The following is a 14,643-nucleotide window of genomic DNA, read 5'->3' as shown; positions in this document are numbered from 1 at the left end:
TATGGTGGATACTCCCAAAGAAAACAATGGCGATGAGGCAATAGGAGATAACCCCTCAGGGAAGAAATCAAAGCATGGGCGTCACCGGCGCCGCTCCAAGCCCCGCCACAGCAACACCGGCACGGGAGAAGAAAATCCAGATGGTGCCGAAGAGGAATACGATCCTGATCAACCCACCTTCGAGCAAGCTGAACAGGAACACGGCAGGTCAGCCCAGATGAACAGGCGACGAACGGATACTTGGAGGACGATAACTATATGCCTCCCTCTGAAGACGAGGTGAGCCTCGGTGACGACGAATTTGGCGTACCAGAGGATCCCATAGAGCAGGAGCGCTTGAAGCGCCGGCTTATAGCCACTGCAAGAAGCCTGAAAAAGAAGCAGCAACGGCTCCAAGCTGATCAAGATCTGCTCACAAACAGATGGACCCAAGTCCTGGCGGCTGAGGAATACGGACTCGAGCCCCCTACCAGGGGATACCCAAAGCACAAATCGCTAGAAGAAGAGGCCGAATTGCCTGAACTTCCAGCACAAGATGAGGCTGACCGGCCACCTCGCGGCCGGGATAAAATGGCATATCAGGCCGGATACCAGCCCGCACCCCCATGCCGGTTCACTATGGCCCGGGGCAATACGCAGGACCTACGAGACTTATTGGAAAACAACGCAGGACAACCAAGAACGATCTAGGGATCACGGGGGCGCGCCACAGCTCATGACACCGATCGTCATGCCGGATACAATACTGATAAATCCGGCCGGGCCGAACATAACCGACCAGACCTAATCGGACTGTGCCGTGACATAGCCCGGCAGAGAGGCGCCGCACACCCCCTCTGCTTCACTGATGAAGTAATCAAACATGAATTCCCAGAAGGGTTTAAACCCGTCAACATCGAGTCATACGATGGCACAACAGACCCCGCGGTGTGGATCGAAGATTTTCTTCTCCACATTCACATGGCCCGCGGTGATGACCTACACGCCATCAAGTATCTCCCGCTCAAGCTTAAAGGGCCAGCTAGACATTAGCTGAATAGCCTGCCAGCAAACTCCATTGGTAGTTGGGAAAATCTTGAGGACGCATTCCTCGATAACTTCCAGGGCACCTACGTGCGACCACCGGATGCTGATGACTTAAGTCACATTATCCAACAACCCGGAGAGTCAGCCAGGAAATTCTGGACTCGGTTCCTAACTAAAAAGAACCAAATTGTCGACTGTCCGGACGCCGAGGCCCTGGCTGCCTTTAAGCATAATATCCGCGACGAGTGGCTTGCCCAACACCTCGGCCAAGAAAAACTGAAGTCCATGGCGGCCCTCACGACACTAATGACCCGCTTTTGCGCGGGTGAGGACAGCTGGCTGGCTCGCAGTAACACCGCGCCAGGAAACTCTAGCACTTCAGATATCCGCGACAGTAGCGGAAAGCCATAGCGCAATAGACAGAAGCGTCGGAACAATGGCGACAATGTCGAAGATACGGCAGTCAATGCCGGATTCAGCAACTCCAAATCCGGTCAGTGGAAGAAGCCGTTTAAAAGAAACAATCCGGGATCATCCAGCCTGGACCGCATACTCGATCGCTCATGCCAGATTCATGGCACCCCCGATAAACCAGCCAATCACACTAACAGAGATTGCTGGGTGTTCAAACAGGCAGGCAAGATAAATGCCGAGAACAAGGACAAGGGGCTGCACAACGATGATGACGAGGAGCCCCGGCGTCCGAACACTTGGGGACAGAAGAAATTTCCCCCCAGGTGAAAACGGTGAACATGATCTATGCCACTCACATCCCAAAACGGGAGCGAAAGCATGCACTTAGGGACGTCTATGCGATGGAGCCCGTCGCCCCAAAGTTCAACCCATGGTCATCCTGCCCGATCACCTTTGATCGTAGGGACCATCCAACCAGCATCCGTCACGGCGGCTCAGCCGCATTGGTCCTTGACCCAATCATCGATGGATTCCACCTCACGCGAGTCCTCATGGACGGTGGCAGCAGCCTGAACCTGCTCTATCAGGACACAGTGCGCAAAATGGGCATCGATCCGTCACAGATCAAACCCACCAAAACCACCTTCAAGGGTGTAATTCCAGGGGTAGAGGCCCGCTGTACGGGCTCAATAACACTGGAAGTGGTCTTCGGATCTCCGGATAACTTCCGAAGCGAGGATTTAATCTTCCATATCGTCCCTTTCCGTAGTGGCTATCATGCACTACTCGGACGAACCGTGTTTGCTCGATTCAATGCGGTACCACACTATGCATACCTCAAGCTCAAAATGCCAGGACCTCACGGGGTTATAACAGTCAATGGAAACACAGACCGCTCCCTTCATACAGAAGAGCACACTGCGGCCCTCGCGGCAGAAGTACAAAGTAGCCTCCTTCGACAAACAGCCAATTCGGCAACTACAACCCCGAACACCATCAAGCGAGTCCGGAGCACCCCGCAACAGGACCGTCAGGCACGCCAGGAGCTCGATTAGCAATCTGGCCTCCACCCCAGCCCCATCCAGGCGGCGTTCGTGCCACGCGTACACAAATACACGCTTAAAATACCATGGGCATAGGTGGAGGCGAGGCGATAATGCGGCCTGCAATGCGGTTCAGCAGCCATGAGGCCCGCATACCATTTTTTCTTTATTTCTTTCAGGACCCTACTTTCGGGCAGCTCCTTCAGAGAGATCTGATAACCGGACTCATTACAGGAGGGAACACCAAGGAGGCAAGAGGATTTGCACACAAGGGAGTACCCAGGTGGTCTCTGTTAATGATCGTTATACCTGTTTTACATACCTGCATGCAGCCTGCCCTTGGATAGGACATGTCAAATGGTCCTATCTGTTTTCGCTTAATGCATTAATTGTAAACATACGCCTTGACGCATTATACAAATAACAATGGGAAATGGTATAACAGAGTCAGCTTTTTACTAATATCTTCATATTTTCCCTTGAATATTTATTTAATATTGCATCCGTACACTTCGGTACACTCAGTCTTCCAGGGGCTTCTTATCGAGCCCCATAATATGGCAAGAAAAGTCCGAACACTTTCGACAGTGCGGCACCCCGAACTTATAGCATTATATGCATCAGCTCCGAATCATGTCTTGGGTCAATAGTTGGGTTAGCCCGGCTCCCTTGTTTTGGTACCTTACGTTCCGTTATATCGACTAAGGTAGCGCAGGGAGAACTACTGTGATTGTGTCCCGGTTCTTCCGGACGAGCACCTCAGTAGAGAAAGCCGAAAACTGACCGTCATGATGCGGCGAGAGCGGGTCGCTGTTCGCGAGGTACTAAATCCTTAAAGATTTTTTCCGCTTAAGGCGAGGAATCGGCCTTGCCCGATTTAGGCGTGTATAGCGCCCCGGTTCAGCCTTCCGAATACTAGGGGCTTCGCTGAAATTTAAAATTATAGACCTCTATGGCCAAGTGAGATTTATAAAGCCGAATAGTCCGATTGCCTTGTCCACTGCGCTAAACACCTCCTTAAAGGACCAAGAATTTGGATAAAGAGTGTTTGGGTTTTCCACAAACACCCCAGTACTAGTTACAAGGGGGCGGAAGCCGACGACTGGCCTACTCTCAGATTTTGATAAACGGCCGCAGAGAAGATAATATTTTAAATCAAACAAAGCATTATATAGTGCAAACAAACTCGTTCTCATATTACAGAGATGACATGAGTACATTCACTCAAAAATTATGTTCTTAGGACACTCATTTGCCACAAGCCGAGCGCCTTTCATAACGCCATCATAATATTTTTCAGGGTAGCAATGCTCCTTACCCTTCGGGGGTCCATCCTTCATGAGCTTCTCAGCATCCAGTTTGGCCCAATGCATCTTCGCGCGGGCAAAGGCCCGTCGGGCACCCTCAATACAAACGGATTGCTTGATAACTTCTAGCCGTGGACAGGCATGCACCATCCGCTTTATCAGGCCAAAGTAGCTGACGGGCAGGGGCTCGCCAGGCCACATCCGGACTATAAGGTCCTTCATGACCTGTCCAGCCGCATTGTGGAGTTCGACCAGTTGCTTCAGTTGGTCACTTAGAGGCATCGGGTGTTCGGTTCCAATGTATTGGGACCAGAACAGCTTCTCCGTTGAGCTTCCCTCTTCAGCACGATAGAACTCCGCGGCATCCAAAATGCTGTGTGGCAGATCTGCGAAAGCCCCTGGAGAGCTTCGAATTCGTGTAAGTAACAGAAATGACTCCTCCACATGCTTGCTTTGCATAAAAAATGCCTTACCTCCGCTATCTTCTTGGCCACCTGGATCTCCTGGAGGGCCTTTTGGGCTTCGGCCTTGGCGTCTGTCGCACTCTGGAGGGCCTTCGCAAGCTCCGACTCTTGCATCTGGAAGTCATGCTCCAAGGACTCGAATTTCTTGCCGAGATCCTGGAGATCTTGCTGTACCTCTCCCACCCGAGCATCTTGCTTCTTGTGCTCGGTGCTCTCCGTAGCCGCCTTGGCTTCGGTTGCGGACATCACTTTCTTCAGGGCCGCCACTTCGGTCACGGTCCCTATCAAAAACCATGATGCTTTTCGTTAGCATCATCACTTTTTTGTCCTCTATACGACACATGGACGGGGTTTCACTTACCTTTGTTCTCCTCGAGCTGCTTCTTCATGAGACCGAGCTCTTCTTCGGCCTGCCCCAGTTCGCGCTTGAGTCCGGCAACCTCAGACGTGCACGCAGCGGCGGTCAGCAGCAATGCCTGTTTGTTCACAAAGACAAGTACTATTAGCTTCCTAGGGTTTTTTAGTTGACCCTCGTTTGGCTTTTTCTCCCGAACACCAACCAGAGTATCAGGGGCTACTGTCTATCGGGTGACATTTCCTCACACTTTTTCATTACTTACCACAAAGCCTGTTAGTAGGCTGGAGCAGGCTTCGGTCAATCCGCTCTTGGCGGACCGAACCTTCTCAATCACCGTACTCATGAGAGTACAGTGCTCATCGTCGATGGAAGCGCCTCGAAGCACTTTCAACAAATTATCCGATGCCTTCGGCTGGGCGCAGGTCATCGGCACGGCCGGCTCGCTCTCCTTTGTGAGGGGCTGCCTACTGGAATCCAGAACCTTTGGTGGCTCCGGTGCAGTAACTGGCTGGGAGCCAGGCTTGCTCTGGCTCCCGTCTTCACAATCCATGAGGGTCTTACCCCCCATGCGTCCGGCGTCTGGGATCTTGCCTTGAGGCGTCTCCGGAACTGTCGCCTCCCGCTCTGGTATCCTTCGGGACAACACCTCGGTGTCATCCGCAGGACGTGGGGAGGTGGCCGTCGGGAGTGAATTCATCTCCAACTCGCCCAGAGACTCCTCCGAAGAGGACACCCCGAGATTGGACCCGGCCGGACTGCATATACGTGTTCGGCGTTACTGCAAGCCATAAGGTCAAAGTCGCACGAAAAAATATTACAGAATGCAGATACTTACGACCTTGCCCGGGGCTTACCCCTGGGCAACCACTCCTCGTCGCTATGAGCAGCGGTTGAGGAGTGATCTGGAAGGGACACCTTTCCCTTCTTCGGCGTCCCGGCCTCCCCCGACGGGGAGGCCTTCCTTTTCTTCTCCTCCCCAGTACGGCGAGGGGGCATTTCTTCATGTTTCCCCCCGTCTTCGGGAGGGGGGAGGGAATCTTCCTCGTCATCTTCGGACGATGATTCTATCACAGCCCTGCGCCGGAGACCTTTTCTGGTCCCCACGGCCGCCTTCTTGGACCCTTCAACCCCCTCAGTTGAGGCGGCCTTCCTCTTTCTCTCCTCCCCTTCATGGGAGGAGTGCGCCTTGTCATCTTCTGGCGAGGCGTCTGGTGCGGCCTCGCGCCGGAGACCCTTCTGGGTCCCCGTGGCCTTCTTTTCGGCCTTTTTCTCTGGCACCTTGTATGGCGTCGGAACTAGCATCTCCGCTAGGAGTGCGTCTACTGGGTCCTCGGGCAACGGAGCCGGGCAGTCGATTCACTCCGCCGTCGCCACCCACTCCTATTTGGTCAGCATGGTGACTTATAAATCCTTCCACGAATGTACTAGGAAAGGAACATTTTGTTATAATCAGAGGACTTACCGGATTGGCGAGGCGCGTTGCACTGAGCCCACAGTCCTCGGAAAGGGGAGGAGGAACTTCGCCGGTCTTGAACAACACCTCTAGATTTCTTTGTGCATCGTGTCAAAGAGCTCTAGCAGCATCTGGTGTTCGGCCGGATCAAACTCCCACATATCAAACACCCATCTTTGGCACGGGAGAATTCGGTGAATGAGCATGACCTAGACCATGTTGACAAGCTTGATCTTCTTGTCCCTCATACTTTTAATGCAGGTTTCGAGTCCGGTCAGCTCTGTGGGTTCACCCTAGGCCAGGCCCTTCTTTTCCCAAGAAGTGAGCTGCATGGGGATTCCGGATCTGAATTTGGGGGCCGCCACCCAGTTGGCGTCGCACGGCTCGATGATGTAAAACAACCCTGATTGCCACCCTTTTATGGTCTCCACAAAGGAGCCGTCAAGCCATGTGACGTTGGGCATCTTGCCCACCATGGCACCTCCGCACTCCGCCTGTTGGCCTCTCACGATCTTCGGCTTCACGAAGAAGATTTTCAACCACATGCCAAAGTGAGGCTTGATGTGGAGGAAGGCCTCGCACACGACGATGAACGCCGAGATATTGAGGACAAAATTCGGGGCTAAGTCGTGAAAATCTAGCCCATAGTAATACATGAGCCTGCGGACAAATGGGTGGAGTGGAAATCCTAGTCCGCAGACGAATTGAGGGAGAAATACTACTCTCTCCCGAGACTTTGGGGTGGGGGTGATCTGTCCCTCTGCCGGAAGCCTGTGCGCGATGCTCTCAGCCAGGTATCCGGCCGCCCGAAGCTTGGTAATGTCCTCCTCTTTGACAGAGGAGGCCATCCACTTGCCTCCCCGCTCCGTACATGCCGTGGTCCTACGGAGAAGGTGAAAGCTTGGGCGCTGGAGCTCGAGAGTGCGAGAACGGATGAGCAAAGGAGGAAGAAGGCGTGGGTGAAAACGGGAGATCCTTGTCCCTTTATAAAGGTGGTGCAGAATGTGTGCCTCCCCACTTGCCTCTCAAAATCATTTATTTTCCCAGCGCATTGATTGATGGCGCTGGTTGGGTTACCCATACCCATATTTATGGAGATCCTGCGATAAGGGGACACGATCTCTACTTCGACAAGACGTGCCAAAGAAACCGACTCGCGATGTGTGCGGGAGCTGGATGTGAAAAGCGGTTCGAATAGTGACCGGATCGCGGCGTGCTGTCACGCTGCAAAGGGCCGTCAGCAGATTAGATTCATGGATTATTGTTCTCTCTACGGCGGTATGTGAAGAGCTGGACACGGTCCTTGTGTTCGGAATTTATCTTGGAGTATTCGGAGATGGAACCCGCCTCGCAATGCCGAAGACAATCTACGCGCTGGACTCATCGTCATTTAAGCCTGGTTCAGGGGCTACTGAGGGAGTCCTAGATAAGGAGGTATCCGGACAGCCGGACTATATGCTTTGGCCGGACTGTTAGACTATGAAGATACAAGATTGAAGACTTCGTCCCGTGTCCAGGATGGGACTCTCCTTGGCGTGGAAGGCAAGCTTGGCGATTCTGATGTAGATATCCTTCTCTGTAAACCGACTCCGTGTAACCCTAGCCCCCTCCGGTGTCTATATAAACCGGAGGGTTTAGTCTGTAGGACTCAAGAATAACAACAATAACAACAATCATACCATAGGCTAGCTTCTAGGGTTTAGCATCTCTCATCTCGTGGTAGATCAACTCTTGTAATACTCATATCATCAAGATCAATCAAACAGGAAGTAGGGTATTACCTCCATCGAGAGGGACCGAACCTGGGTAAACATCGTGTCCCCAGTCTCCTGTTACCATTAGCCTTAGACGCACAGTTCGGAACCCCCTACCCGAGATCCACCGGTATTGACACTAACACCCGCGTCGCCCCCGTCTTGGGCGACTCTTCAAACCCTAGCCGCAAGGGTCACCACCACCTCCCTCCCTTCCCTTCGCCGCCGCCAGAGGACGCCGCTGGGCTAAGCCGGGGGCCGACGGTGGTGGTGGAGGCTCTCCTCCCTGGATCGCATCGGAGGGGGTGGGGCGGGACCTCCATGTGCGTGCGGCGCAACAGCAATCTGATCCATGGTTACACGACGGCGTGCTCCGGGCGGAGGCCTTGGTGCTGTTGTATGGTGGCGAGCCGGCGCCGACGGCGTGAAGAGGGCGCCATGGAGGTTCGGGCTGGCCCAATTAGGATCCTGGGGTGGCGGCCCTAGATTGCAGCGGCGGGTGAAGCTCGGGCTTCCCGCGGCGGCATATGGCGTGGTGCAGTCCATATCCAAGGCGGATCTGCGTCGGCGATCTCGTAGTTTTGCCACGGATTGGTTCCGATCAGAGACGGCGATGAGCGTGTGGGATCGATCTCGGCGGCTCTCACGGTTTGGCGAGGTGGGGTGGGAGTCCTCCTCCCAGGCTCCAGTGGTGGCGCATTTAGGCAGTGGCCGGTGTGCTACGGCTCCTACCATGGCACTTCTATTGCGGTTGGTCGCCAGATCTAGGCGTCTAGATCTAGGGCTTTGAAGGCGGTCGAGACAGTGCACAGGTTGTTGGGTGGATTTCTTGGGACGGATCCGAGTGAAAACTTGGTCTTCGGTCGTTGACCGGAGCCGGTGATGACGATGCCCTTATGATGTAGGGCGGAACCCTAGGGGCCGATCTTTCACGTTTGGAGAGGATCCCTATGAGGAGCACGAAGAACACGAGGAGGGGAACAAGAGAAAAACACACGAGAACACTTAACCAACGAGAATAAAGTCACACATGTGCTAGATCATCGGAACACAGAGAGATACACGATCTAAATCCAACAAGGGACGATATATAGGGTAACCGGTTCTTCTCCGTGAGGAGGTCTTAAAGAGGGTCTTCTCCGCGAGGAGGTCTTGAATCCAAGATGGATCTTCTCCGAAGAAGCCACAGTCTCTCACGAGGAGTAGATTCGTATGGATGAGCAAAGCTCTATCTCAAATGAGCTAAACCAATGCTGACCCTAACTAGGATGAGGTGAGGGAGTATATATAGTCTAAGGGACGAAGGGGTACATGGGCCTCGGCCCAGAGGCGGTGCACGCAGGCAGAGGGGCCGGATGTTCGGGCATCGGGCCGGATGTACGGGCCTTCCCGAGACGCCGGGATAGAGGGCCGGATGTCCGGGCTGGTGGAGACGGTCTCGGTGCTCTCTGGATAGCCTGCGCTAGATTTCCGGGCAGGTGCTGGATGTCCGGCCCGTCGCAGGGCGCCGGATGTCCGGGGGTCGGCCGGATGTCCGGCCGTTGTAGAGTCGCCTAGCGTCTGTCTCTCTATGGTCTTCTTCTGTTTGGTGGTGCCGGATGTCCGGGCTCCTGTCGGATGTCCGGCCGCTGTAGCTCTGCGGCGACTCCACTTGAGGCAATTATTGATCCGCTTCCGTGTGGACTTGTCCTATGCTTCGAGCATCTCCATGGTTGTCTCCTCGGTTCCTGAGCATACATAGTGTCTTTGCATTAGGTAGCAACCATGTCTCACACAAGTGGAAATGGGAAGCATTTAGGAACGGGTTCCTTGTGTCCAAAGGCGTATGTTAGAGGTCTTGTCATATGTCCTCTTGGGGTTTGGAGAGTAGTCGGAGTGTATGTGGGGATGAGCGTGGGATGCTCCGCATCATCTCCCCCCCCCCATTGGGAAAGATCCGACCTCGGATCGAAAACCTCATCACCATGGAAACGGTTGCCGTGGACGGACTTGTAGTCGGACGGAGTTGAAGACATTGCACAAGACAAGTACTCCAAGATGTCTCTGAAGTGGTATACATGCAAAAAGAGCAAACACAAGCGACACTCAGAAATACAATGGTTAGCGCACACAAGGTGTCCATCAAGTAAGAATGAGTCTGTTCGGCAAGAATGCGCATGACAAAGCGCATGAAGCTTATCAAGATGTTCTAGGAAGGTATGCAAAGCGTTCATGGGAACAAAAGCATGGTGCACAAAGCGACAAATTCTACCATTGTGCAAAATGATGTCACAGAGAGACGGTTCATCAATATCATGAATATGGCAATGGATGCTCAATATGTGTATGCTATCATGCAATTGATGGTGGACAATATGATCATGATGTATGAATATATCATCAAGGAAGATCACAACAAATTTGCTAAGGAAGTGCACAAGATCATATATCATGGATGACATAGAAATACAAGATGCAACAAGGCAATCATAATGTGAGTCAATCCATGCATAGGGTGCAAACTTGTGGTGAGTATGATATGTCCATCGAGCATGACATGTGGGAGCACAATCAACAAATATGGAGGTGCGAGTGCAATGTGCCAAAGGAGTGTTGATGTACCAATGCTCGATGTCGTGGCATGAGTGGAAGTTCAAAGGTGCATCCAATAAGTCCTAGCGCTCCTTAATGTAAAGGTTCATAGAGCCAATCTCCAATGTCGCTCCTCCGTCCACGAGATGTATCATGTAGACAGCAAGAAGGAAACAACAATGAAAGAGTGACCCATCCAATATGTAAACTTGAGGATGGCTCAAAGGGAAGGAGTTCACCTTTATGAGGATGTCAAAAATGTTGGTGTCACACATCATATAGACCTTTGCATGACCAATATGGCTCATGATGGTACCACCTTGTGAATCCTCCAAAATGAAAGAACATGACAAACACTCGGAAAAACAAATGAGGTTAGCGGAGGTGCAAAACCTATCATTCATGTGGTAAGATATCCAACAAGTGTATGCATCATGCTCATCATAAGAAGGTACAAGGGAGCATTTCATGGTATGGAGGCATATGATGCAAGAACAACCAAATACAAGAGGCTCAAGTAAACAAGCATGCATCACAAGTAAAGTGTCCAAGTCTCCAAGAGCAGTAAGCATAGATGCAACAATTGGAGGCAAGACACAATGATCATGACAAATCAAGTGAGAGGCATCAACATATATGTCATCAACCCAAGAAAGCTTGTGATAGTGGAACATGGGTGATGCAACATAGCAAGCAATCATAGCGATCAAGTCAAGCAAGCTAGTAGTGCGAAGATGCAACATACTAGAGGAAATCATGGCAAGCATGTCATGTTTGCAAATAGTGGGCATGAATAATTCACATGTCATAGCACAAGCATGAAAGCAAGATATGGGGAAAGTATCATCATTGTATTGGCAAGAAGTCCTATTTAAATAGCAATGGAACATCATGACTCTCCCAACACAAGAATCAACAATAGCAAGTGGCACATGGTAATCATGGCAATAGCAACAAGTATCTCCACCAAGCATGCAAATACACATAGTAGTAGCATAGTGGTGAATCATGGGTAGATGCAAGAAAGGGTCACAATTGCATGGCAGTAGCAAGCATAATATGCAAAGTGAACACGGTAAAATGAGCATAAGGTGACAAGTGGTAAATAGCCCATAGTCGTGTGAGAGCTAAGTAGAAGAGATGCGTGTAGTCCTTGCGCGAAGGGAACGGTGGTAAGGATAGTCCACGGGATCCCAAGTCATCGTTGCTCTCAAGAGCTCGTTTCGTCAACTCTTGGGATTGAGAGGTTGACGAGTATATGTGAGTACCTACACAAAACAAAGACAAAGAGAAAATTGTGTGTGTGTGTGTGGTATATGTACACATCATCCATCATGATGCGCACGTGCATGTGTCGGTTAGCACAAAATATCCAATGCTCAAATAAATGAGATGCGTGATATAGAAACATGTCATCCATCATGATGGGTTTGTTGTTATGTATTTCATAATGGAGACTCAAAGGATGTAATGCATCATGAGAAATATCTAGAGCATTGTTATTCATGGAATGCATATGGTGTAAGCAATTATGGGCATCATGCAAAGTATGGAATGCATCAAAATCTCCTAATATGTATGAGGAAACTATGGGGGTCTCCTCATGAGAATTAATGGAAACATCACATGGAAAATATTGACAACATCCAAAACAATGCATATTTGGAACAATTTGATCATGGCATGGCATAGTAAATGAATTGCGCAAATCATGTAAAGGAAGCATGGCAATATCATCACATGAAAAACAAAAGCCAATGACCATCATCTCGTCATCTATGCCATAAGTCCAAATGGGATTTATTTTAATGGGGAATGCATAGTTACTATGTTGAGATTGAAATGATGTAATATGGGAGATCTCACTCATAGCATATGACAAGTTCAAAGGATTTTCAAACATGATGTGGCCAAAACAATTTTCACATGATATCCTATGTATGGAGCATAGCATCACAACTAGGAAACTCAACATGCTCATCATCATATTCATCATAAATGGGTAAGTCAAGGCATGAAGAAGTCTCACTAGCATGAAGCATGGGGATAGGTGGATCAACATCATGCAAGCAATCATTGGTAAGAGAGTCCACTAGTGGGACAATAGAAGCACCGTCACCTATGTTACCTTTGGAGCATCGCTCATGTGTTGTATGTGAGGTGTTGAAGACCAAGTCATGGTCATTGTCATCTTGATGGAACCATGTGGGGGGTGCATCATCGTCCACCATGGCCATCGCCGTCTCCATTGGAGGGATGGACTCGTCGAGGGTAGGCATGTCGTCATGTAGGAGACCTAACACCAAAGAAAACACACTCGGAGTAGAGGTTAAGTCATTAGAAACCATAGTGGCCTCACGTGCCCTCTCAACTACCTCACTCTCTAAGTGTTGTGGCTCACTCACTTCCTCAAAGATGCACTCACTCATATGGTTGGTGGAGTCACTCAAATGTCGCTCAACCTCACATAGGATGTGTGGCATACTCTCATGTGTGGGGCTAGTGGTGGTCACACTCATCCTCTCATAGGAAATGCTCTCAATGTCACGTATGGTGGAGTCACTCATCTCACTCATGGGGTGGTGGCTCTCCTCACATGACAAATGGGGCATCTCGACATATGTGGGTGTCGGAGAGATGTAGGTGCAAATGTCTCCATGCGCGGTTGCGTAGCTTGAGTCGGAGTATGAGTCCAATATGGGCGCCGTCTTCATGTTGTTGAAGAGGTTCGCGCTCGTCTCCGTGGTCGAAGGGGATGGCCCTTGCTCGAAATTCTTGTCGTCGTCTTGTTGTTGGAGGTCCATATGATGTGTCACCTCGTAGCTTGTCTCCATGACCGAAGGGAATTTCCCATGCTCAGCCATCTTCCTTGAGGGGCTTCCAAAGATGGAAGAGTCGCCCTCACTCGTAGGTAGTCACCTTGGACTTGATGAAGTCAATGTAGGCGTACACGTGGGAAGTAGGTGAAGATGTCGTACATCCAAAGGCGAAGATGCCTTGATAGCACTTGGCAAAGATGCCAAAGTGGTTGTTGTAGCCATAGCGCCGTCTTGGTGGTGGTCGTCTGCTACGTCTTGAGCTTGCGTTGGTTTTCCTTGAAGAGGAAAGGGTGATGCAGCACAGTAGCGTAAGTATTTCCCTCAGTTTTTGAGAACCAAGGTATCAATCCAGTAGGAGGCTTCTCAACAAGTCCCACGAACCTACACAAACAAACAAAGAACTCGCAACCAACACGACAAAGGGGTTGTCAATCCCTTCACAGCCACAACGCGGCAAAGAGCATAAGTATTATGGTGGGTGAACAAATTACTGTCAAGCAATTGATAAAAAAGCGAATAATTATGACGTTATCTTGGCATGATCATGTATATAGGCATCACGTCCGCAACAAGTAGACCGACTCCTGCCTGCATCTACTACTAGTACTCCACACATCGACCGCTATCGAGCATGCATCTAGAGTATTAAGTTCATAAGAACAGAGTAACGCATTAAGCAAGATGACATGATGTAGAGGGATAAACTCAAGCAATATTATATAAACCCCATCTTTTTATCCTCGATGGCAACAATACAATACGTCACTACTAGGGAAAAGCCTATACACAGAATCTTAGCCGCAGCGCGACTCAAAAAGGAGCGCTGCTGCTAATTAGTAGTAGCGAGTGTGCGGGAAACTCGCTGCTGATACATTTTTAGCAGTAGCGCGCTCTGTGTAAACTGCGCTGCTACAAATATCCACCGGCGGTGTTTAGCGAGCTCCATTTAGCAGTAGCGCCGTTGCCCGAACCGCGCTACTGCTACGGATGTAGTAGTAGCGCGCTTTTACTGGGATCGCTGCTGCTACATTTCAAATTGGCAATTTTTTTTGTCATTGTTAGCAGTAGCGCCGTTGCCCAAAGCGCGCTGCTGCTAATTATTTAGCAGCATCGCGTTTCTTCGCCCGCGCTACTGCTAACCCGCAACAACCCACCACCTTTCCCCACCCGTGCCTCTCCTCCCCCTCCTCTCTTCCCTTCCCCCTACCTCCACCACATGCTCCCACTCTCACTCTTCTTCTTCCTCAATACTTCTCCCCCATTACTCTTTCTCTTCTATCCACCTTTCTCTCTCTTCATTACTCCTCCATTAATGCATCTCCTTTCTCTTTTTCCTTTCCCCTCCACTAGTTGAAGTTGTCTCCTCCCAAATTAGCTAGCTAGGTAGATGTAGCATTTAGTTAAGTGACCTATTTGCCCCCTAACTAGATCTAT

The sequence above is a fragment of the Triticum dicoccoides genome, chromosome 5B (assembly GCF_002162155.2).
Source record: "Triticum dicoccoides isolate Atlit2015 ecotype Zavitan chromosome 5B, WEW_v2.0, whole genome shotgun sequence".
NCBI lineage: Eukaryota > Viridiplantae > Streptophyta > Magnoliopsida > Poales > Poaceae > Triticum > Triticum dicoccoides.
Note: the sequence above shows the minus strand (reverse complement) of the source record.